At 41.7% G+C, this 26,726-nt stretch overlaps 1 pseudogene; it reads right to left on the bottom strand.

The window, feature by feature from the left end:
* Window positions 1–1,839: 1,839 nt before the first annotated feature.
* Window positions 1,840–1,957, bottom strand: LOC126472324 (5S ribosomal RNA; annotated as a pseudogene).
* Window positions 1,958–26,726: the final 24,769 nt, after the last annotated feature.

Genomic DNA, 26,726 nt, shown 5'->3' with positions numbered 1-26,726 from the left:
TATAGGTGTTAGTTTTTTCTGCGTGCTTTTCGAGATTGGAATAGTAGAAAATTATTGTTAAGGTGGTTCGATGAACCCTCTACCAGCCACTTAAGTGTGATTTGCAGAGTATTCACGTTGATGTAGATGTAGATGTAAAGAATATTGTGTGCAACATTGGCTCGGTTTCAAACAGTTCACTTCATGACATAAGTTCATGGCGTGTAGAAAATAAACTAACCTTAAATCACAGTAAAGCTCAGTTTTTACAGTCTCTAACACACAATTCAACAAAACCTGACGTTTTAATTTAACATAATGGGCATATGATTAGTGAAACCGAACAGCTCAAATTTCTAGGTGTTCAGATAGACAGTAAACTGTCGTGGAAAGCTCACGTTCACGATCTTGTTCAAAGACTTAATGCTGCCATTTTTACTATTCGAACGGTATCTGAAGTAAGTAATCGTTAGACATAAAAATTAGTCTACTTTGCTTATTTTCATTCGCTTATTTCGTATGGTATTGTATTTTAGGGTTACTCTTCCCATTCTAAAAGAATATTTTTGGCTCATAAACGGGTAGTTCGGGCAATAAGTGGTGTAAGTTCGCGAACCTCTTGTCGATCCCCGTTCACTAGTCTGGGTATTTTGACATTTGCCTTTCAATATACATATTCCTTACTGTCATTTCTTGTTAATCATATTAGCTTATTCCCAAGAATAAGCAGCTTTCACTCAGATAATACTAGGCAGAAATCAAACCTTCATTTGGATTGAACTTCCTTAACTCTCGTGCAGAAAGGTGTGCAGTATACTGCTGCGTCCATTATCAATAAGCTACCACAAGGATTCAAAAATATTTGCAGTAACACGCGCTTTCAAATCGAAACTGAAGAGTTCCCTCACGGTTCACTCCTATTCTGTCGAGGAGTTCTTTGAAAAGTTAAGCTGATTCTTGTTGTATTGTTGATTTCGTTTACTTAAACTTATGGCTTGACTATTTTCGGATTCATAAACATTTTATTTTTATCTGCTATTACTTTTATATTGCAATTTCATGTCTGACACGTTCCATGACCTAGGAGATTTGCTCCTCAATTTGGTCTTACGGAACTTGACGTGTACATAAAAATAAATAAATAAATGTAGAAGAATTTAGAGAACACTCGTTTCTTAGTTCAATAGCAAAACATAAAGCCAGATTACCGGTCCGATTAGGACATATTGGCAGCTGAAGATGGCAGATAAAATTTTCTTGGCACCCTCAGCTGCTAAATGGAGTTGTCGATATCACATTATTTATTCACAATCGCAATATCGCACCTGAAGTATTTAGAGAACACTCGTCTCTTATTTCAATAACAAAACATGAACCCAGATTAATGGCCGCTTAGGTGTTGTTGGCAGATTAATATGGCAGATAATATATGCATGGCACCCTCGCTTCTAACATTAGATGTCGGTAGCTTAATTCGACGTCGCAGTGTCCCACTCGCTCCTTAGTTCAATAACAAAACATGAAGCCATATTAACGGAGCGATTAGGACGATGTGGCAGCGGAATATGGCAGATAATATGTCATTTTTGGCAAAGCCTGCCAAGTTCAGAAGTTAGTAACGCAATACAAAATCACAATAGTAATTTAAACTAAACTAAACTTAACTCCACCCAAACAGGCCATGAAGACCCAACGGTACCGCCGGCCGCCGTGTCATCCTCAGCCCACAGGCGTCACTGAATGCGGATATGGAGGGGCATGTGTTCAGCACACCGCTCTCCCGGCCGTACGTCAGTTTACGAGACCGGAGCCGTTACTTCTCACTCAAGTTTGTCTCACAAGGACTGAGTGCACTCCGCTTGCCAACAGCGCTCGGCAGACCGGATAGTCACCCATCCAAGTGCTAGCCCAACCCGACAGCGCTTATCTTCGGTGATCTGACGGGAACCAGTGTTACCACTGCGGCATGGCCGTTTGCACAATAATAACATAACACTTCAAAAATTCGGAGGACACTCATTTCTTAGTTCAATACTAACATGAATTAACCGTCCGAATAGGAGGTACTGCAACTGAATATAGCAGATATATGTGCTTCGCGCCGTCAGGTGCTACACGCAGTTGTTGCTAACTCAATAATTCTTCACTGTCACAATATCACACTTGGAGCATTTAGAGAGCTCTCGTTACATAGTTCAATAACAAAATGAGAAGCAAAATTAACTCTTCGATTTGGAAATATTTGCACCTGATTATGGCAGATAATAAGTGCTTGGCTGCATTCAAATGTCGGTACCTCAATATATTTTCACTGCCGTAGTATTCCATTTGAAGTATTTGCACAACACTCGTTCCTTATTTTACTAACAAAATACGAAACTGGGATAACGGTACGATTAGAAGATATTGGCACCTGAATATGGCAGTTAAAATGTGTTTGGCGTCAGCTGCTAACTTCATATGTTAGTAACTCAATAGGTATTCTCAGTCGCAATACCCCAACTGAAACATTAATAGATTATTCGTTTCTTAGTTTCCTATCATAATACGAAGCCAAAGTATCGGCCTGATTAGAAGATACTGACACCTGACTATTGGCAGATAAGATGGCTCGGCACTCTCAGCTATTATGGTGAGATATCGGTAAAGCAATAGGTATTCACCATCACGAAATCCCACTTCATGCATTTCTAGATCTCTTTTTTCTTAGTTAAATACCAAAATTTCCAGCCAGATTAACGGTCCGATTAGAAGACCTTGGTAGCTGAATATGGCAGGTAATATGTGCTTGGCGCCCTCAGCTGCTATTTTCAGATATCGGTAACGAAATAGATATTCACTGTCACAGAATTCCAACGGAAGCATTTAGAGCACACTCGTTCCTTAGTTCCGTTGAAAAACATGAACCCACATTAACGGTGCGATTAAGAAGTTTTGGCAGCTGAATATTCCAGATAATATGTGGTTGGCCCCATCAGCTGCTAAATTCAGTTGTCGATAACTCAATAATTAGTCACTGTTGCTGTATCCCACGAGAAGCATTTAGAGAACTCTCGTCTCTTAATTCAATAACACATGAAGCGAATTTAACGAACCACTTAGGAGATAATGGCAGCTGGATATGGAAGACAATATGTTCCTGGCGCCCTCAGTTGCTTAATTTAGATGTCGGTAACTCAATAGACATTCACCGTCACAATATCCCACTTATATGATTTTGAGAACACCCGTTCTTAGTTAAATAACAAAACACTTAGCCACACTAATAGTCTGATTCAAAGACATTAACAGCTGAACATGGAAGAAGATATGTGCTTCTTGGCCTCTGGTGCTAACTTCAGTAGCCGACTACGCAATAAATATTCGAAGTCGAAAAATCATATTTGAAGCATTTAGAGATCACTCCTTCCTCGGTTCAACAACAAAACCCGACGAAAGATCAATGGTCCCATTAGAAGTTTTGGGAACCTGATTATGGCAGGTAACATGTGCTTGACGCCCTCAACTGCTACTTTAGACGTCGGTTACTCGGAAGATGTCTACCATTGCAATATCCCACTTGGAGAACTTTAGTAACACTGTGGCACTGGACAATGGTCAACATAATTCTGTGTGAGGACGTTAACATCAACACTAATAGCATAAATGAATCCAGCAGCGCCCTCGTAAATATCCTTCAGAGTTCTGGCATATCCCTATTGGTCAATAATGCAACAAGGGTTACTACATTGACTGCATCAGTAATTGACCATGTGGCCACAAATATGGACAGGGCTAAATGTGAGGTAGCTGTAAAAGATATCGGACTATCAGACCATCTCTGTCAAATAACACCATTAAAATCAAGTATTGAATCATTCCCTAAACTACAAGCCTACAAACGACATCTATCAGAAATAAAAATAAAAGATTTTTCAAAAGAACTAGCGTAGCGAGACAAAGCTGGGATGAAGTGTATAAGGAAACCAATGTAAATATGAAATTCTCTAAATTCTTCACATTATTTAAATTGAACTTTGAAAAGGCATTTCCACAAGTATGCATGTCTGTATCAACATCTCACAAAAGCAGATGGATAACACCAATTATTAAGAAGTCCTCCCAAACACTTAAATACCTCAGTTCCATGAAAAAGAGTCGCAATGATCCAGAATTCTTAAATTTTGTCATAGATACAAAAATATCTATAGGAAGGTCCTGATTGCTGCAGAAAAGTCATTTAGTGACAAAATAAAAGCAAAGCAGTCTGGGATGTTGAAAAAAAGGAAACGGGAAAAGGCAAACAAACGCAGAATAACATACTGTGAAGGCAGGGGGATAAGGTTATAAATGATCCACAACACTTAGCAAACTGTGTAAACGACCACTCATTAACTATTGCAGAGAAGTTACAACAAAAATTCCCCAAAACAAACATAACACCACTAAATAATGTTGCACTAAATACAATCACGTTGCTTCCAACCACAGAAATTTAAGTCAATAAAACTGTTCAAAAACTAAAAAATAAAAAGTCTGTAGGCTTAGATGAAGTACCAATGTGTGTATTGAAATAATGCATAGAGTTTATACAAGGCCCCTTAACAAATATAATAAATGAATCCTTCACATGAGGGACATTTCCAGAGCACTTAAAACAGACAAGAGTTGTGCCTTTGCTTAAGACAGATAATGCAGAAAATATAGAAAATTACTGGCCCATATCCCTGCTGTCACCATTCTCAAAAGTAATGGAAGCAATTATGAAAGACAGATTAATGAATTACCTGAATAAATACAATCTTTTAAGGGAATCACAGTTTGGTTTCAGAACTGGCAAAAATATAGTCAGCCATAACAGAATTCACAAAAGTTGTACCTGATGCTCTTGATAAAGATGAGTGTGTCACAGGCATATATTTGGATCATTCTAAGGCCTTTGATACAGTCGACCACAAGATTCTATTACATAAATTAGAAGCATTAGGAATAAGAGGGGTAGCTAATGACTGGTTTCGATCATACCTAGCAGATAGGGTACAAAGAGTAGAGATAACACATAGTTCCAATAGATCGAAACATTTAGTAAAACGCTTATCAGAACAAAATACATTAATATAGGGGTTCCACAAGGTAGCATATTAGGACCAATACTATTCTTGATAGACAACAATGACTTTCCCAGTAGTGTTACTCATTGCGAAAAAATTATCTTCGGTGATGACAGCACTATTATAGTCACTGAGAAAACAAGAGAACTCCTAGCAGAGAAAGTAAATGAAACTCTCAAGGGGGTTTAAGATTGGTCAATAAGAAATAAAGTGACACTGAACATAAAGAAAACCATTGCCATGAATTTCAGTTTGAAGAGAGAAAATGACAATGTTAAATTAAATGTAGATGGCACATCTATTGACTGTGTAACAAATGTAAAATTTCTAGGAATGAATATTGATTCTCAGTTGAAGTGGTGTGAACACACAAAGGTACTTGCAAACAGAATGTCATCAACATGTTATGCCCTTAGAATCCTATCATCAGTGTGTAACATGCAGTATCTTTTAGTTACATACTATTCTTATGTACACGCAGTTCTTAGCTATGGCATTCCTTTTTGGGGAACAAATGCACAAAATATGAACACAATTCTCAAACTACAGAAAAGAGCCATGAGAATAATAACTAAAAATACTAGTCAAGCTCATTGTAAAGATCTGTTCAAAACACTAGGGATTTTAACTGCTCCATGTGAATATATTTACCAGTCAGTTGTATACATAAAAAATAACATTGGTAATTACTGCACAAACAGTTCTGTCCATAACCATGGAACAAGAGCTAGACTCAACTTACATCTACCAAGAAAAAATAAACATAAAACTCAAAACAGCATTTTCTACCAAGGAATAAAACTGTACAAAAAATTACTAAAAGAGATCAAAGAAACTGCAAAAATACGCTTATTTAAAAAGGTAGCTAAAAGTACTTGCTATGCAATACATTTTAGACATTGAAGGATTACTTAGATAAAACAGAGCAGTTGTTTGGTAAAAAAAAGTTATACAAATAAACAGTAATAATGATTTTAAAACATCGAACATTCCACACACTATGTTTTTTCCTTCTTTTTTCCTTTTCTAGAAAAACTTAGCCCCAAGCTATGCATAGCACAATACTAACACCTCTTTCTGAGTTCAACATCTCGCTCGTTATAGAGGGATGCCGACTCAGGGCATCCGGCCATCCTCCGACTCTAACATCACCAAATCCATAGTAAACCCGCCAACTCCGCATTGAAATGGGACAAAGGCCCAAAGAAAATTATGACCACTCATGGAATAAAATAGTCAGCGAAACTTTACATTGAAATAAGAAATATTTTCATTCTCTTGACATTAATGCATTGGATGCTTGGACCTCAAAGTATATCTTGCATGTACCAGAGGCTGTTTAGTCGTCTTCTTCTTTGTTTTCTTTACAACAGGAGTTTTTCCTTAGGGTGGTTCTCCAGTTGACTCAGGAGGTGGTGGATCTTGCCCGAGATATAGTTTTAGTCAGTCGAAATGGACAATTACAGCATGGTCAGACAGTCAAATTTCCGCATAAACAGGAGATGTTAAGCGTATAAACAGACAAGACCTTTCGTACAGAGGCGATAATTTCCTTGTTCTTCTTTTCTTAAGGGCTGGATTATGAAACAAGACTAAATCAGTCGTTTGGTGTGGGAGAAGCGCAAAGTCTTTATTGCTTCGTTGAATCTGCTTGGCAGTAGCCTTTCCACTGTTTTCTTGCACATTTTTTCCTGATGGTTTTAAGACAGCTTTAACTTCTGCGAGATCTAAACCAGGTGGCAATTCATCAATTTTGAATGGAGTGTTCATTGGTCACCCATATGCAACTTCGTAGAATGTGCAAGGTGGCAGAATATATGAAGGTCAATTTCACACCTTACATAAGAGTTCATACATCGTAATTGAAAGGTGAATATGACACCTAACTTAGTTCAGCGGTAATGAGCAGATTTGCCTATAAGTATGTAATGCAAAAGGGATGACACTCAATCGATGGTATTAACACACCACTCCTATATAATGCATGCCAATGAGCAGAAGGTGAAACAAGCAGCGAGAGGATACATTTTGTGTGGAAGCAAGCACAGGCAGATGCAGAGGCCGCACCCCAGGAGGCACTACAGAAAGCTCTTAAGGGGGTGCGTCCCACAGCGAGGGTCAGCGACTGGACAGGTGACGCATACTGCAGGGAGAATAACGGACCACCAGAATTAGGACAGAAAGAAGCTTTAGAAAACAGCATTTCCGTATTCCAAATGGATACGAACAAAACCAGTGACACATTCGATCACGTGAACTGCAAGTGGTACACACGTGATAGACACATTTCACTTTTTAGGCGTCTGGAGCAGGCGCAAAACGTCCGATTGGCGGAAACGCACCGGGAAGAGTAGTAAAGTGCCGAGATTTCGATGCAGTTTAATGGAAGGACCCTTGCGATTGGTAGATAGAGTTTCCACAAAATAAGAGGAACGCTCCTATTGGTCGAAAAAAGCTGTGAAGTGGAGAACGAAAGAACCCAGGTGGGGAGGGAGTTCAGCTACGAGAAAGACGAGAGTGAAATTTCGAGGACTCTTCTCTGAACTGGCGTTAAGTGCAGAACAGAGCAGAGGAGAAATTTGTGTGAACACTGCGGTCACAGCGGCTGACCTCCAGCTAGAAATTAGCTGTATTGTCATTGAGCTCCAACTGTGGAGAAACGACCCAGCCAGTTAGTTAATTGTTCTTGCGAGAACGGAGAGGGCACTATAATATGCACGCTGCTCCAGCCATGCGCGTGTATCTCGCCATAGTCTGAGACTAGGGATGAGTTCATGCTTTCTCGCATATCAAGAAACATAGGGAGAGTTTCTGCTGGAAAATTCAGCAAAGGCTTAATTAGATTTTATAGGAATTTCAGTGGGCGAGAGCAGCCATGCAGGAGACAACTTATCGCAGCTAAGGTAAATATCGCGTGGAGAGGCATAAACTTGGTTCACCAGCTTGCGTACACTGTAAACTCCAGCGACCTTGGGTATTCTTTTGCTCGACTTCTCACAAAACTAACCATCCTCCGTAGACTTGATTTTCATCCTAAAAATAGTTCCAAACTTTGAATTAGACTCGGATGATTTATCGTAGTACTGGCCAACATCATAATGTAATCGTAAGAATAATTCTGTAAAGAAATTTCTGGTTAACATTAATATTGTTGTGTTTAGGATTATTTAACTTTCTGAGAGTTAAAATTTAATGCTGTTGTGTTTAGGAGTAGTTCACTTTCAGAGACCGAGATGTAACATTTTTGACGACTGTCTTAACATGGTCACATTGCAAACTGTGTAAAGCGTATATTTCCGTGACAAAATTTCAATATTAAACAACGTCATTACAGCTTGCTCAGTTGTGTTCAGTCACAGAATAAGAAACCACCTAACCATAACCTTACAGTTGATTTGAATCTACAGCTACACTGGTGTCCAAAATAAAAGTAACAAACGAAAATTTTGCAAGGCTGCGTTTATTTTGCCACAAAACAGTATAAACAGATGCTAGTAAAGTAGAAACAATGTAAAGGATACAGAATGTAATCAACTGCAACAATCATAACGATAGACAAAAACGTTCTTCGTTTTTTTCTACCTTAACGGCTTTACACACACATTGTGACAACTGGTTAAGGTACTCAGTATGGGGTATGACCACCTCTGGCACCAATAGAGGCCTGACAACGACTGAACATGCTGAGAATGACGTCATCTATTTCATATTGAGGCATTCTCCCTGCAGAGCTATTCGCAAGTCTTAGAGACTGGTTGGTGGATGATGACGCCATGCAACCCGTCTCCCTCATGCGTCCCAGACATGCTCCATGGGATTTAAATTGGGAGAGTGAGCAGGCCACGCCATGTGTGCAATATCTTCCATTTCCAAAAAAACATCAACCACTCGTGCTGTATGAGGTCGAGCATTATCGTCCATAAAAATACAAACTCTGGACTCACAGCACCTTGCAACTACTGCACATGATATCTCCTCATGGACCCTACAATAGTTAAATCTTACTTATTAACCTGTACAATTTCATGAAGAGATGTTCGAGTGGTCAACATAATCCCTGCCACTGGCCGAGCGGTTCTAGGTGCCTCAGTCCGGAACCACGCGATTGCTACGGTCGCAGGTTCGAATCCTGCCTCGGGCATGGATGTGTGTGATGTCCTTAGGTTAGTTAGGTTTAAGTAGTTCTAAGTTCTAGGGGACTGATGACCTCAGATGTTAAGTCCCATAGTGCTCAGACCCATTTGAACCATTTAATCCCTAACCACACCATTAGTTCCTCCTCGATATCGGTCTCTTTCCACAATGTTTGGGTCCAGAAATCGTGTTTCACATTCCCTCCACATGCAAATCCGTCGAGAATCACTCTCCAAGCCAAATCGGGACTCATCGGTAAAAAGAACATTGGCCCACCATTCTACTGTCCAGATGACATGTTGACAGTTCCACTCTAGACGTTCCCTACTGTGAAGACACGCAGAGGTAAACAGATAGCAGGTCTCCAACAATAATGGCCACTCTGCTGAAGCCTTTGGTACACCGTTTGCCGCAGTACAACACGATGACGCGAGGTCAGATGCCAGTTAAAGTGCAGTAGAAAGGCAGTTCTACTGTGCACTTACAGTCAAATAACGGTCCACTCCTCCTGATGTCACACGTGGTTGGCCCTGTCCTGGTCTCTTCGATACAGTTTCGGTCTCTATAAACTGTCGCTGCGTCCGAGAAACAACAGAACGATTCACCACATTAAGCCATTGGGCCACATCAGTTACGACTCTTCTGCTTCCATTCTTCCTATAGCCCTCCACAGCAGAGAATTTGTAGGCGTCTTCTCTGTGCCATACTGCACCGTCTGTGACTGTGTGCACAACGATTGTGGATGTGGGACTACCCTGCAAACACTACCCCGTCTGATAGGTGCCCTGACGTCATTGCTGGCGTGGTTGTCCGTTGATCGAAATGCCATCTTCTGTCCAGAACACGATCGTAACGACATCTTTTGACAGTTTGTATGATTATATCGTGAATTAGACACAAGACGAGGAAATAGCAGTTTGCTGCTTTAATTTTGGACACCAGTGTATTATACGCAGACGCTACATAACGAATATATTTGTCCCAGTAATTATGTGTTCTGTTAATATAATAGGACAGCATCCGAACTATGGTTTAATGTACAAGAACAATGCAGCCATTTGCTTTAGGATGGGAAGACGTTGTTCACCATATCTTAAATCGCAGCAGTTTACGCACCGACTCGAACAAGGCGGACATGAAATTAGTCCCTGATGGGTGAGAATAGCTTCAGGACTTCTGAATGGTAGGACTAAATGACTAACAAAGGCATGAGCCACCATTACCGCTGTCATGTCAGCAAATGGTACCTGAATTAAATATCTAGAAAAGTGTTCAGTTGTGGATAGGATATATTTATTTTCTTGTGTGCTTTGTGGAAACGGTATGTAATATAGTGATCTGAAGTGGTTGTGAGGATTCTGGGAGAGTTTGCAATGGAATTTGCGTGCTTGGTGATTGTGATCTCTGTAGAGATGAAGTGATAATGCGGCATTGTTGGCCAGGAGGCCCCATACGGGGAAGTTCGACCACCAGGTTACAAATCTTGTTTCAGATGAAGCCACACTGGACGACTTGCGTGTCGGTGATAATGAGAACAACATAACACCCAGCCCACGAGCGGAGAAAATCTCCAAACCGGCCGGGTATCGTACACATTATCACTCAGCTAAGCAGACGGACTTATGCTCTTTGTGAACAAAGCACACAGTTCTGAATATATTTCTCAGCATCACTCTGTCTGCTTTACAACAAAAATCGCATAGCTATCGTAGGAGTTGTGGCTTTTTGTCCAGTATGACATGTTTGTAAACAGTCATGACACTGTGTTATTATATGTGATGGCAGTTCTTTAGGGACTACTATTATGTTGCCAAGGGAGTTCAAATGGCTCCAAGCACTATGGGACTTAACATCTCAGGTCATCAGTCCCCTAGACTTAGAACTACTTAAACCTAACTAACCTAACGACATCACACACATCTATGCCCGAGGCAGGATTCGAACCGGCGACTGTAGCAGCAGCGCGGTTCCGGACTGAAGCGCCTAGAACCGCTCGGCCACAGCTGTCGGCCCCAAGGGAGTCTTGCTATACAAAACGCTGTCATTTGTAACAAAATCTGGAAAGTAAAAAAATGGTTCAAATGGCTCTGAGTACTATGGAACTTAACATCTGAGGTCATCAGTCCCCTAGAACTTAGAACTACTTAAACCTAAGAGCCTAAGGACATCACACACATCCAGGCCCGAGGCAGGATTCGAACCTGCGACCGTAGCAGTTGCGCGGTACCAAATTGAAGCGCCTAGAACCGCTCGGCCACTACGGCCGGCCTAGAAAGTAAGCATACTATATCTCTCTCTTCGATTCTTGCAATTATTCTATTAACACAACACCTATTTGCACTACCCTGACGTTTTGAATTAGGGCATCTGCATTTTGGTGTTACCTACCTGGTTGGTGATGCACTTCATAACCATATTCTGGCAATCTTAACGTTCAACAGGTTAAACGACTACTGGGTTCCTTCAAACACAACATCCACAAAAAGGCAGCATGGTCAGTGACTACAGTGAATTTTCTTCGATAAAAATAATATTTTTAATACTTTACTCCAAACAGAAGGTCCAGTAACTCATTCTCTGTTGTACTGTAATTTATATCTGCCTGATTATGTTAGCAGGGAGCATAGCCAATAGGCCTTTCTACATAATTATATCCTTGATTAAGAACAGCTCCAACAGTAAAATCAGATGCGTCAGTTGAAAAGATAAAAAGATTTCTGAAATCTGGGTACATTAACGGTGATGAACTTGCCAAAATGTCTTTGATCTGCCTCTTTAGTTATTCATAATTTTCCTTCCACTCAAAAACTGCAACTTCTTTCATCAACTTAGTTAATATTACGTAAATTTAATGTGGAGGTGGGAGAAAGGAAAGGAAAGGAAAAGAAAGGAAAGGAAAGGGAAGGGAAGGACCTAAGAACATCAGCTGCATAAAGACGTTATGCGGAATCAGCGGTGACAAGTGAAAATGTGTGCCAGACCAGGATACAAACCAAGGATCTCCTGCTTATTAGGAAGTTGCATTAAGCACTGCACCTTCCAGACACAGTGTTTATCGCAAATGTGTGGACTATCCAGGCACACTCCCTGTCTGATCCACACTCCCACCTAGCGCCACCTATCTGCAATCCCGACCATGTCCTCCATGCTTGCTAATTTTACATTCCTGCTGGAGGTTGAACGTAAATATGCACCTGCATAGAATGTTCTGAATTCATTGCCTATCAAAGTGAATCAATTATATAAATTCATGATGACTGTTCTTATGGAAGTGTCCAAAAGAACAGACACCACGTGTAATCTGCAGCTGTGATACATAATCAGTAGGATAACTTCAATGCTAGGACACATTTGATATAAAACTGATATGCTAATTAATTAAATTGATGACATTATCCCTTAACCTTTCTGTGCTAATTGATTTATGACCCCTTGGGGATAATCCGTCCTGAGAAATCCCCATCCCTCCCCCTCCACCTCCTCTTCCCCCACACCTCTGCAGAGGAGGATGCCAATCCTAGGACACTTTTTGTCACCTGTCCCCAGTTCAGCTCTGTGCCACTTTTTCCCTCTGGGAAATCCCCCACTCTTCATCTTTTCCCAACCCTCCTCACTTCTCTTCCCCACTCCCCCCTTTCCCTTCCCTTCCCCAAATCGGCTCCCCCATCTGAAAATTGGCAGGAAATGCTCAGTGTGTGTTGAGCTGTTGGTGTGGCAGGACCTCACAATATGAAATTCAAATCAATGTCAATTTCATTGCAAACGATATATTCTTTATCCATAAAATTCAACTTTTCATAATCTTTATTTAATCAGTTTGCTCGGGACAGGGCTTCTCCCCTCCCCTCTCCTCTCCCACTTATGAACTGGCAGAAAAAAGACTCAGTTCATGCTTAGCTGCCAAATAGAAAGGATGTATTGGATTGTCCTTGGGCTGTCTCCCCTCCTGCACTTGTGACTTGGCGGAACAATTGCTGGAGAGGAAGGTGGTGTCTTTATTATTGCGGGAAAATGTGTTCAATTGATGAGATGTTGGTGTTGGGCAGAGAAGAGTACAATGTGCGGATTAACTGTAAGAGTACAGCTGAGGATTGCATCCATAGTCTCCTACATGAGGAATGGAAGGAGGTGATAGTGGATGAGCGTAGGGGAATACTTTTTGTTATGGCGTAAAGTCAAGCGCCGGCACGCTAGTTGGGAATGACAAAGCAGAGAAGCTGGTGAGAAGGGGTCAGCCAATCGCACACGGACCGACCTCCCTTCCAGGATGATAACGCGGCAACAGCGGCCCCTACATGAGGAGGACATAAGCGCCGCACCTGACTGGTGACGCTCACTTGGACAGCAGCTTCCAAATTAGCCACTTCGATAGCACTTCAGGACAGACATTAGTCAGTTAGAGAACAGCAATCACAACAAAGACTGATTATTTCGTATGCCGCCCTTTACTTGCGACACCTCTGTGTAATTGCCATAGTTAAGTATTATATTTGTTTCATTGTAATGAAACTTATTAATACGAGTTGTTGGATTGTTTGTCTAGCTAACCGAGTAGGCAGGATTCCTAGAACAACACTTTTCAGCGAATAATGATTATGCAACACGATGGTCTGAGGTTGCATTTCGAAACTCATAGAGACTATTGCCTTTGCTGGGTGTTCGTGTTTTTTTAAATGGCCGCTCAATCCACAGTGCAGGAGAGAACTTCGTCCTATTCCACTACCCCAGACTGAATGAACCAGAGGGATTCGCTCTCCTTGGTATATGGGGATCGACTGAAGACTCTTGAAATGTGTTTTGTGCCCCAGGAACCAATTGAAACACGATATTCCCCCTCCTCCACCCGAAAATTTTCAGGAGCCTATAGGAATGCAGGAATGATACACCCAGACACGTGTTCGTGACGTCAGGGGACATAAGACGAATGTGGCCTCAGTCGCAATAAGTTAGTGGAAGATCCATGAAGCACCAACAGCAACTAAGATCATCATCCGCCTCTGTCTTGCAGAAGAAGCGGTAAAGTAAGTACATGTGGTTTAGTTGCATGTCTTTGTCTGTGGATGATTATTGTTTCTTATTCTTTTTTGTTCAGTGACTTCCGATGTGTCCAGACCAGCAGCAGCCACAGCCAGCGCATTGGGGCCTGCAGCAACCTCCAGCCAGTCAGGACTGGCAGTGGCAGCAGTGCTATGAGAGCATGTAGCACACACAACCAGCACAATGGAGCAGGAAAAAGAGCTACTATTACCCATATCATTTGTCGATTTGTATAATGAAGGCACCCAACCAGTCTCTGACTCTCAGAAGAATTGTGCTCAAGGTCCTACATGACATGGTACAAGTCAGCACTGGTCTCTTACATATTCACCACCCCAGAATATCCCAGTGTTGCTGCAAGGACAGAGTGTTGATTTGGTGGATGAGAAGCTGCCAATCCGCCCCTCCCCCACCCACCTTCCCCCTTTGTCCTAATGCTATTCACTTCAACTCATAACAGCTAGCGGTTCAAAGCGCTTAATTATTGGTACAGAACCATCACTGGACAGCGACTTGTGTTGGAGATTGAAAATGCAACCAGAAGTGTCGAAGTGCGGTTTATGGAGTTGGAATGGGATGAATTGTGTCATGTAGAACGCTACATCAATCAACAGATCACCTCCAAGTATTGCCCATATCGTTCACCCCCAGACATTTAATGTGTCAGCCTGACACTATCTATCACATCTTTGAACGACAGTGTGGCACTCATGGTAAGATCTGGAGGCCAATCCATTTATCTGCAACACTCTGCTATTAGAAACTTTTCGGCCTACAGATGGTGCTATCCCCTGTCTTGGGAAGACTGAATTGATGGCTGCCTTGGGTTCAAACTGCGTATAAAGACATTGTGAACTATCTCTGTATGTATAGTGTGCATGCAGAAAATTTAGAACACTGCATCAATACGATGTTAAAAGGAGAAGCTAAAGGAACACCCATCGATTTGAGAGAAATACGCCCTGAATTCCGTGCATACAAGAAAGCTTTATAGGCTAAATTCTGTGCAGGTGTGAAGATAAAGAAAGAACAAGTTCATTTGTTGATGTATTGCATCCTGTGTATGCCTGTTGAATAAAAATATGTATATCACCGCAAACCATGTTTTATTTTGTTCATACCTCTCATAATATTGTTACGTCTCATAGTGTTTTCACTGCAATATGTAGAATACCACAATGGCACCAAGCTATCTGAATCACCTCATCACCGCAGTCAGTGCCTTCAGTCATTGTTAAACAGAATGATAGACCAAACTTTCATCCGTTTATATATACCCCGTGAGTATTGCAGCTCATGTGGTGAGATAATGTATATACATTTCTGTAAAAGCCCATTTCACACCAAAACCTGGTGTAGTCGGTATCATGGCGGTGTGGGTGAAGCATCAGGACTTTATTGTAAGCGACTGGTCCTGTGATGGTGCGGAAGAAGACCAGAAGAAGAAGAAAAATGGGATACACCTACCCGATAATATACAAGCGATAACTGTAGGTCCGTCCAGCTGTGGCAAAACAAATTTTCTCATGTCACTGCTATCACATCCAGATGGAATACGCTTTGAGCACGTATGTGTATTTCCAAAAACGATGTTTCAGTCTAAGTACCAGCTGCTGCAAAAACTACTGCATGGAGTCGATGGTGAAAAATACGTGATTTGGCTAAAAAGTTCGGTGAATGGTGTCATACCTGAACGGCAACTTGGGGCATGTGTGCGTGCATGTGCACAGGTCTTCAAAGACTTGAGGAGAATCTATGCACGGCATCACTGCATGTGACTGGCTGTGTAAACAGACTGCGACCAGTTGAACACAGTCAGTGTGAGAGGAAGTGTCACAGCGCAATGGAGCAACGTGTAAAGATGGCAAGTAAGAAACTTGCTGAAACGTTGCTGGAGAACAACATATTGACTCGGCTGTCAATCCGAGAAGATTTTATCATCGTGTAAACATCAAGTTCTGCTACAAGTTGGGGATGCTTCTGTGAAGGGAAGGAAAGAATTGAGGATAAGCCACGTTCAGGTCGGCCAACGACAAGCAGAACCCCAGAAAAGATCGAAAAAGTGCGACAGATGTTGGCACAAGATCGGCGACGGACTCTCAGATTGATTGCGGAGAAATTGCGCATTAGCAAGGATACGGTACACACCATTGTCCGCGATGATTTGAGTAAGAGGACGAGCTGCTCCCGGTTTGTGCCGCACAAGCTCACATACGAGCAGAAAGCAAAACGGATGGAAACTGCTGGTGATTTCATTTCCATGTGTGACCAGAATCCATTGTTTCTGAACACCATCATCACGGGAGATGAGACCTGGTTCTACCATTTCGGTCCGGAATCAAAACGGCAGTTGATGTCATGGTGTTCACCGTCTTCCCCACGACAAAAAAAAAAAAACCCAAGGTGAAAACACTGTTGATCGCTGTCTTCGACAACGACGGCATCATCCAGAAGGACTTTGTTCTGCAGGTCAAACCATTAATGCTGCATTTTACCAGTCCGCTTTCAACCGATTGCTACAGCGTATCCGGCGGGTTCGGCCAGAGTTGCACAGGACTAAAGAATGGATGCTGCTCCATGACAATGCCCTGCACACTGCGGGATCCGTGTGCGTAAATTCCTGGCGTAGAGAATGGTAACTGATCTTGAACATCCTCCGTACTCTACTGATCTGACTCCTGCGCACTTCCTGTTTCCCCACTTGAAGGCGGCCATGAAAGGTGAGCGTTGTGCGGACGTGAATGCCATCAAAGATCGTGTGACAGTCGTTCTGCGATCGATTCCACAGGAGGCCTTTGCTGATAGTTTCTAGAAGTTGTACGAACGTTGTGAAAAGTGTGTTGTAGCAGGTTGCGACTATTTTGAAGGGCAATAAAGAACATTTGTTTCTATCTTTTCTTTCGTTTGTTGTCTGATAGCTTTCACTGAACTTTTTAGACACACTACATACATGACATTCAGTCAAAGCAGTGAAATCCCCCCCACCAGAAAAAGGAAATCCAAACACCCTGTTCATATTTGATGATGTCATTGTGGAAAACCAGGATCAAATTCTACGATATTTCTGTTTTGGTCGCCATATGGGTGTTGATGTAGTTTGAGTGAAACATATTCCAGAATCCCAAAACTGTTCCAGTTGATGACGGATAATGCAAACCTCATTATAGCCTTCAAACAAGACAGCGAAAGGCGGCTACACTGAGTCACAGCGCCAGAGATTGCGCCAAAGAGTTTCATTCCGCCGCCTCCACTGGCAGTGCTTGTTCAGAAGTTGCTGTGGGAAGTAGTAGTTCTAAGGTTGCCGTAGTTAGTGCTTGTTGAGAGGATGTCGATAGCAGTACTAGTTGTGAGCATGTCGTGTGCAGTTGTTCCGATGGGCTAGACAGCCGATGCTGTTCGATTGGGGATGTTGTAATGATCAGAGTGTATTTTTTCGTCAATATCTATAAGGTAATAAAAAATTTTTGTATTTCAAATTTCCTAAATAACAATGCTTCTTTGTCACAGGTTCAGTCAACAAAGCATCTGGCTTGTGTTCATGTATTAGAGTGTAATTCTGATTTCTATGTGCAATCATAGTATTTCTGGGTTTTTTTAATTACTTCAGTGTCAATGGTGCTTAAAATACCTTGTCGTATTGAGGAAGAACCGTGCCAGATGTGTACGTTGAATTACACTTCCACACACAGAACAGTTACACTTGTGCTTTGTTGTTTTGTAGCTTTTATAGTTGCTGGGGACTTAATTAATTAATTGTGTTAACGGAAATTTCCTTTCATTCTTTGTTGTTATTCTATGCAGTCAGATTGCGTACTAATACTAGTCAGGGCCAACCGGTTACGAGACTTCGTAACCGGACAGTCAGCGACTAAAATTAAAAATATTTGCATTCAGTTTAATTAAGCCCCCATGCAACAGTTTGAATTTAAAGCACAGTTACCAGCTCATGTAGGAACGGACATATCATTCAAAATATTTGTAAAAATATGTGGAGATTGTTGGTATCACACACACTACTGGTATTTTGTTTGTGATGAAACAAGAAAACTGAATGACGGTAGGTACAGATGCAACTTCCAGGAGTCTCAACATATGACCTGCTGAGAACAAAAGAGATATAACTCAGTTTTCCCCACTTCTGGGAAATGAAAGGTTTTGTGTTTCATGTAATGTAAATTCACACTTTCAATAACTCGTGATTCATTTGATTAAATGTACAAATGAAATACTACAATTACATTTACTATATTTTAGATAATTGTACCTTAAATTCTTTTTTATAGTCCCTAAATTTGGAGCACTACTTTTCCTCTCAGAAATTTACTCAGAGTGAAAGGTAAAGTGGTATAAATCAAGAGTTTTACCACTCTTCTTATAAACGTTTTGATGAAATTGAATACCTGAGAAGAAATACACTGTCTTTTACTCTCCATAATGGCAATGTATTTATAAACATAAACATAATGTGATAAAGTAAATGTGAGTCTGCACTTATTGCTCCAATTATGCACTTTCATCTCACAAACTGAGTTAAAATAATTGCATTATTGTTGTTAATTACTAAAATGCTACCTACTGAATCTGTCTAATAGTTCAGCAGTGCGTTCATCTACGGATTATAAATAAATTGTTGTTTCTAAATGTCGAAATTCTTGTCATGCTGATATTTCAAGAAGCTTTATAATGGAGCGTGTCTGTTTACTCGATTTCACTGTCCACATCATGTTTCTCTGCCGAAGGGTCAACATGTCCAGATACAGATTCCTGAGCCGAAATTGCAATTTTCAGCAGGTTGAAGAATGCGTGGTGCACTAGAGAGATGTACTGGAGAAGTGTCATCATGTATTTCCTTTTTGACTCCGTCACAGGTCGCACAACATTGTTGAGAGGGACGAGTTTTATAGTTTATGTATTTAATGTGACACATCACTGTTTGTTTCGTGTAGACTTTAACCTGGACTTCCCCTATAAAGACAATTTCTGTTTTAATATCTGGATATTACATACCTAAAGAAGGAAAACAGTGCTAATACTTACTCCTGTAGCAACGCCTTTTTGATTTTAGAATGTAAATAAACACGGAAAACAACACAGAACAAGACCATGTGGCCCTGACACTTAACTTATACTGTGGTGTCACCGCCAGACACCACACTTGCTAGGTGGTAGCCTTTAAATCGGCCGCGGTCCGTTAGTATACGTCGGACCCGCGTGTCGCCACTATCAGTGATTGCAGACCGAGCGCCGCCACACGGCAGGTCTAGTCTATAGAGACTCCCTAGCACTCGCCCCAGTTGTACAACCGACTTTGCTAGCGATGGTTCAGTGTCTACATATGCTCTCATTTGCAGAGACGACAGTTTAGCATAGCCTTCAACTACGTCATTTGCTACAACCTAGCAAGGCGCCATGTACAGTTACTATTCTGAACAGATAATATTGTGAATCATGTACCGTCAAGAGCGACGTTCATCATTAATGGATTAAAGTTAAGTGTGAAACTAATTACGTCCGCCTTCTGAATTCTAATTCCTTGTCATGTTCCAGACCTCACGTCAGTATAGTTCTTCCCTTCTCACGCCAGCCTGCGTGAGCTAAAACGCGTGCATTTCGGCCTCCTCTAGTAACACGGTGTTGGCTCTTCAACCAACCCAACATATACCACTATTCCCGCGAACGCAGTTCACTCTAGTGTGAGAGGAAGAACGCATTTGGAGCTCTCACAACGGATTTCCGTGCATTGTGACTAAACTGATTGGTATAACTCAAAAACTAAATTTTTTTTGACTTAGATAACTTTGGTTACACTGTATAACTATGAAACAGATACATTAGTATAGATCACGCCATGATCATGTTGGCACACTTCCTGGGCACTTCACATGAGAGACGGGTATACATAGACAGCGAATTCGTCTATACATAGATGGAAAATTTCAGTTTCTCGAACGTAAAGTTATGGATCTAGAGACGTGGCCTATATCGAGACCCTTCTGAGACTGATCAACGAATTAGATGCTAGGGTTACTCAATTAGAAAAGAACGTAAACGACTTAAATCTAAAGGTTGACAGAATTGGACGGGATGTATATAAGGAGCATCTTGCGAAGGAGTGATCAAAAGTATCCGGACACGCCCAAAAACATACGTTCATCATATTAACAACATTTTGCTGCCACCTACTGCCAGATACTCCATATCAGCGACCTCAGTAGTCATTAGACGTCGTAACCGAGCAGAATGGGGCGCTCCGCAGAACACACGGACTTCGAACGGGGTCAGATGATTGGGTGTCACTTGTGTCATATGTCTGTACGCGAGATTTCCACACTCCTAAACATCCCTAGGTCCATTGTTTCCGATGTGATAATGAAGTGGAAACGTGAAGGGACATGTACAGCAGAAAAGCGTAAAGGCCGACCTCGTCTGTTGACTGACAGAGACCGCCAGCAGTTGAAGAGAGTCGTAATGTGGAATAGGCAGACGTCTATCCAGACCATCACACAGGAATTCCAAACTGCATCAGGATCCACTGCAAGAACTATGACAGTTAGGTGGGAGGTGAGAAAACTTGGATTTCATGGTCGAGCGGCTGCTCATAAGCCACATGTCACGTCGGTAAATGCCAAACGACGCCTCGCTTGGTGTAAGGAGCGTAAACATTGGACGATTGAACGGTGAAAAAACGTTGTGTTGAGTGACGAATCACGGTACACATTGTGGCGATCCGATGGCAGGGTGTGGATATGGCGAATGCCCGGTGAACGTCATCTGCCAGCGTGCGTAGTGCCAACAGTAAAATTCGGAGGCGGTGGTGTTATAGTGTGGTCGTGTTTTTCATGGAGGGGGCTTGCATCTCTTATTGTTTTGCGTGGCACTATCACAGCACAGGCCTACATTGATGTTTTGAGCACCTTCTTGCTTCTCACTGTTGAAGAGCAACTCGGGGATGCGATTGCATCTTTCAACACGATCGAGCATCTGTTCATAATGCACGACCTGAGGCGGAATGGTTTCACGACAATAACATCCCCGTAATGGACGGGCCTGCACAGAGTCCTGACCCGAATCTTACAGAGCACCTTTGGGATGTTTTGGAATGCCGACTTCGTGCCAGGCCTGACCGATCGACTTCGATACCTCTCCTCAATGTAACACTCCGTGAAGAATGGGCTGCGATTCCCCAGGAAACCTTACAGCACCTGATTGAACGTATGACTGCGAAAGTGTAAGTTGTCATAAAGGCTAAGGGTAGGCCAACAACATACTGAATTCTAGCATAACCGATGAAGGGCGCCACGAACTTATAAGCCATTTTCAGTCATGTGTCCGGATGCTTTTGAACACATAGTTTATAACAAGATGTCGAATAAGTATAAGGCCATTGCTGCATGATATGGTGTTTGAGAGATGTTATGACTGCTAAGTTTAGGACATTTGGATCGAGAGCAGATACTGAGAGAAACACTTAAACCAGTTACTGAATCTCTCGATGAACTCTCAGGGCAATTCCACAACGACGGAGACGTTGCTGATTTCATTAACTTCTACAGCGGTGCTAGAACAGGCAAAACGTTCAGTCTCAGTGGTGGAAAGCCGCACATGTTGGGCACACAGCTTGTAAATTTAAAAGAAAAAACAATACGGATAGGTGATGGGGAATTTCGAATAACAGTTGATCTAATGAACCTCAATTTCCTAAATTCCACAAAAATGTAAATTAATCCCCCAAAAATCTGGATATATATTGTGAAATGCAATTGACAAGTGTACATAAGAAAGCAGGAAACCTGCAGAGTGTGAAATGAAGAACCATTATAAAATTTATATAAGATGCTCGATGTAGCATTGGCGATGGTATTGACACCCAGCATAAAAGAGTCAGCAATCGATCCCCACAGTATATACTACGACGATGTCAATGAGCTAATAGATCGACTACAACTGCCCATGGCATCGGCTGGTGGTTGCAATACTGCTCTATCCAATGAGATTGTTCCAGTAATCTCCAAGCTTAGAGAAAGGGGTAAAATCGATTGAGTATAGAGACAGTAGTTAGAGAAAAACTACATAAGCCAGCACGCAAAACATACCCTCGTAGGCATGTTATTATTAAAGGTTTGGATGACTTATTGCAGGCTGATTTTTAATTATGCGACAATATTCACATGCAAACAATGGAGTCAAACGTATTTTAATAGTAACTAATACGTACTCTACATTTGCCTGCGCATTACGTATTAAAACAAAAATTGGGAGAGACATTGTAGAGGTGTTTGAACATTTCTTACAGACAGGGACAAATCGATGCCCAGACAGACTCCCAACCGACCACGGTGGAACGTTTTACAATAGGTATTTCAAGACCGTGATGCAGCGGTATGGAATACGTCACTACTCAACATTCACCCACCTGAAGGTGAGTATCGTGGAAACCTGAATAGAACAATTTTAGTCTTTATGGTCCATACAGATGGATGGACACCTCCCCCAGAAATAATTGCACAGTATAATCAAACCAAAAACAGCACGATAAATATGAGACCAATCGATGTTCGTAATAATGGACTAATGGATACGGTGTACTATCACATTAAAATGTTGAATCCATACAAATAGAAATTTAATGTGGCTGTTTTTGTGCGTATTCCAAAACACAAGCTAGAATCTGGGAAGTCATGCCACCCAAACTGGATCAAGTGAGGTAATTACAGTTTTCAGAGTGCGGAGAACAAATTCCAGGATTTAAATCTTAAAGGATAGCAATGAACCGAGATTTCAGGATGCTTTTACTCAGAGGAACAGCAGAAGAGCTCAGAACCACATGTGTTTCTCATAGAGCGCATCATAAGACACAGAGGGAATGGAGCACTAGTTACGTGGCTTGGTCTTCCTGCAAGACAAAACACTTGAATTGATGCTGACAATTTTCTGTACAATTGGGTGCACAGAGTACAGCCAGAACAGTAGTATATGCACGATAGGAGACACATTACAGAAGATGGTGGTATTCTCAAAAAATTTGCAGTCGAAGTGCATATTCTGTCGAAAAATTACTGCAGAGCTGATACAAAGCTTCAAAAATTTTTGCTCATAGTGATAAGGGAATGAACCTGCTCGATGAAGTGTGTTTGGAACACGACGTTGCATACGAAAAACATAAAGGTGTCCCATGATACCATGCTGCAGATCGAATTTTAGCTGACAAAGCTAAGGCAATACGTGTGATAAAGGATATTGGTATAGGGGAGCGCATTGTAGTATTTGTACTTCATAAAACCTTGCGTGGTAAAATTAAGTCAGGCTTTGGTGTGAATTTCAAGCAATTTATGAACACCGCACGTCGTGCGCTGAAGAGGAAGAAGAAGACAACGATGAAGAAGAAGCCGGGTCAGGGGTGTTTGAAAAACTGTATCCTGACAGCGATGTATGCGGCTAAAGGCGCTCTGAAGCACAAAGGACCAGTACAGCACCCTAGGTTCTACAGAAATCAGTCAGAATTACCTCCTTCATCACTCCTGCTCTAGCAGGTTTCTCAGCGATGGGTTCACTGGCTGGTGGTGCTGTGGATACTGACAAAAAAGTCAGGAACGCACAGAACTCCCAGGAGCAGCTAGAGGAAGCAAGAAGACATAATCGCCTGATGGAAGCGGCAGCCATCGGAAAAGAACTGTACCTGAAACTTTACAAGAAAGGACTATTTCTCTTCATAAATAAAAACAGCCTCTTAACTATCCTACCGCATAGACCACTTACAAATTACAGATCTTATTAAGTCTGTTAGGAAAACATTCAGCATTCCAAGATCTCGAAGTGTGTTTTAGATATTGCTGTGGGACCAGATACCTACTGTGTGGCGCATGTTAAGAAAAATACAAATGAAGTCTACTATTTCGACTCATTTGGAGACCTGCAGCGACCGGAAGAGTTACAATGATACTTCACCGACAGAACACATGTGTTCTACAATTTTCATCGCTACCAAGACTTTAAAACCTACTTATGCGGGTATCTGTGCATCATATTCCTCCTAACGTCTATGAAGCAGCATATACAAGGAGGTGCATTAAGCACCCACTCGCCAGTTGAACTTCAAATGCAGTGTCATATAATCTGACTTTAAAAGAATGGGCGTCAGTAGTATGCTCGCATTACTTCCCTCCGATTGATTTAAGCAGTGAAGGGTGGAGCTAGGGCTGATTGGAGTGGAGGCGTGCAATAGCATTCCGAATATCACAGAGGTTAACGATAAACTTCATCTGTAAATTAATGGTGGATAAGAAATTGTGGAAATAGAACCTGTTCCATACGATACTGACGATTTATACGACGATTTAAAACGGTCTGGGAAACATTATGTACAAAACATCGATACAATTAAATCTGAAAGAAAGACACTGAATGCAGCGACAGACTTAAGAGAAAGGTTCAATAGGACGACTACTGGGTTTTTCAAAAGGACAGGTTTTGAAGAAGGACTCTAATAAATTTTACAGATCTGACCAGTCAGTGGATATACTTCCTGTCAAGTACAGTCTGTGTCGAGTGTAACATTGCAACAAACTCCTGTCTCAACAACAGATTGAGCCATACAGTTTACAGGTTCTTCCCATCAATGGGAACAGAGTATAAGATCGTTGAGACCTCTACCAACGCTACATACCTCCCAGTAACAGTTCAGACATTGTACTATCTAGAACTGCGTATTGTGGACCAGGATAATCAATTTGTCGTCTTTCGTGATGAGGAAATCATTCTACGACTACATCTAAAGTGGAACCAGCAGTGATCTCGAACGTGCAGAGCCCTGTCACTAGCGGCTGCAACGACATTCAAGCAGCCCGGAGCTACCAAAGGTGGAAGCGACGACAACGATCTTCAACTTGCTGGCCCGGAAGCGACGGGGACTTTCAACTATCTGGGACTTGCAGCACCTCCCAGCGTCCTCGTATCGTCAACAAAGACAGGTAAGGTGTGATGTATAAAACCACTGCACACAACTACAGCGCGGCACTTCACAACAAAACAGCAAGGTGATAACACATGCAAATTATGAGTTTCTTAATCAATAGTTCTGAAACCTCGCAATGACGTCGATTGATACAACGTACCTGGTAGAATATGATGAGCATATTATACGTCAGGAATACTTCTCACATAAACCTTAAGCTTTAACCCTCCCAGGAAAGAGGATCTTGAAGGATCATTTACAAAAACGGACGATACTGCTACAGTGGCAACGAACCTTACTCGCTTTAGCATTCCTGTTTTATGAGATACGATATGATGCATTTCACAGGGTCGAGATTGGCCATACGTGCAATGCAGCATAGCATCGACTCTTAAAACATATGTCTCTGCTTCTCCGCCGGCCGTTGTGACCGAGCGGTTCTATGCTGGATGGTTCACAGACGAACCAAGGGGTTGGACAGTGAAAGAGTACAAGAGATTTACTGCAAGTATACCTCTAAAGCTACACTTCGAAGACATGCAACGAATTGTTATGAATGCGAAGCAGAAACGTATTCTGGTACGGAGTGCAACGGGTAACAACTCATACATTAAAGGAGCTATAGAGGACAACGATGTCACCATCAATAAAATAATCTAGAAAATGCCAAATATTTCTGTATCGGATGAGCAGTGTTTGAAGCTTTTAAAAGTTCTGAATGTGTATTCCTACCATTAACTTTCTGTTCACAGGAGTTTTTCAAGTACACAGTACTACCGACTGGAAGTAGACAAACGTGGGCTATTAAAAACCGTTTCCCAATTGGAGACGTCCAGATTAATCGTATTTGCGTTTCATACCAACAGAAGAGGGAATAAAGCAAATGATTCCACCAAATTTGACAACTGCAGTTAACTAATGCCAGAGTCTACCTGAACTCCGAATTTTACCTGTATGATAATTTATACATGCAGTTGAGTGAAAATGTACACAGTCTAGTTTTTGACATGTATGCGAGGTTCCGTGCTTCTTACAATGAAGAGGAAGGATGTCTACAAAGCACATGGAAATTAAAGCAGCTGGCGTCAATCACCGTAATAGACTGCTCAAAATTGAACGAGATAGTTAAATTCGGACATATAGGTGCACAAATTGAATTTGAATCTTTGAAAAATTTCCCAGAACACACTGCAGCATATGCCTTAGTTCTGTATGACCGTGTGATTAACTATTGCCTGCTCACTGGACTTGTGCAATGAGCTGTGTAAATGAACAAGTGCTACCTCATACTTAGAGCATTTCATGGTGGCATCTCAAGGTGTGAACATCACTGCAGACGCTTAGGGTTTCTATGATGATGCATATAGACAGTTCATATTTAAAGCTGTTGCATTCATAGCAGTCAGACGATGACAGTATAGTAGAGACGTTCTCAGCAAGCATTGCGTCGCGGAGTTCTTTCAAGGACGTAGATAGATGTAGATGTCGTGTGACTAGGGCCTCCCGTCGGGTAGACCGTTCGCTGGGTGCAAGTC

Source organism: Schistocerca serialis, chromosome 3, assembly GCF_023864345.2.
Source record: "Schistocerca serialis cubense isolate TAMUIC-IGC-003099 chromosome 3, iqSchSeri2.2, whole genome shotgun sequence".
Taxonomy (NCBI): Eukaryota; Metazoa; Arthropoda; class Insecta; order Orthoptera; family Acrididae; genus Schistocerca; species Schistocerca serialis.
The sequence above is the reverse complement of the archived record's forward strand: the minus strand, read 5'-3'. Positions and strand labels throughout refer to the sequence as shown.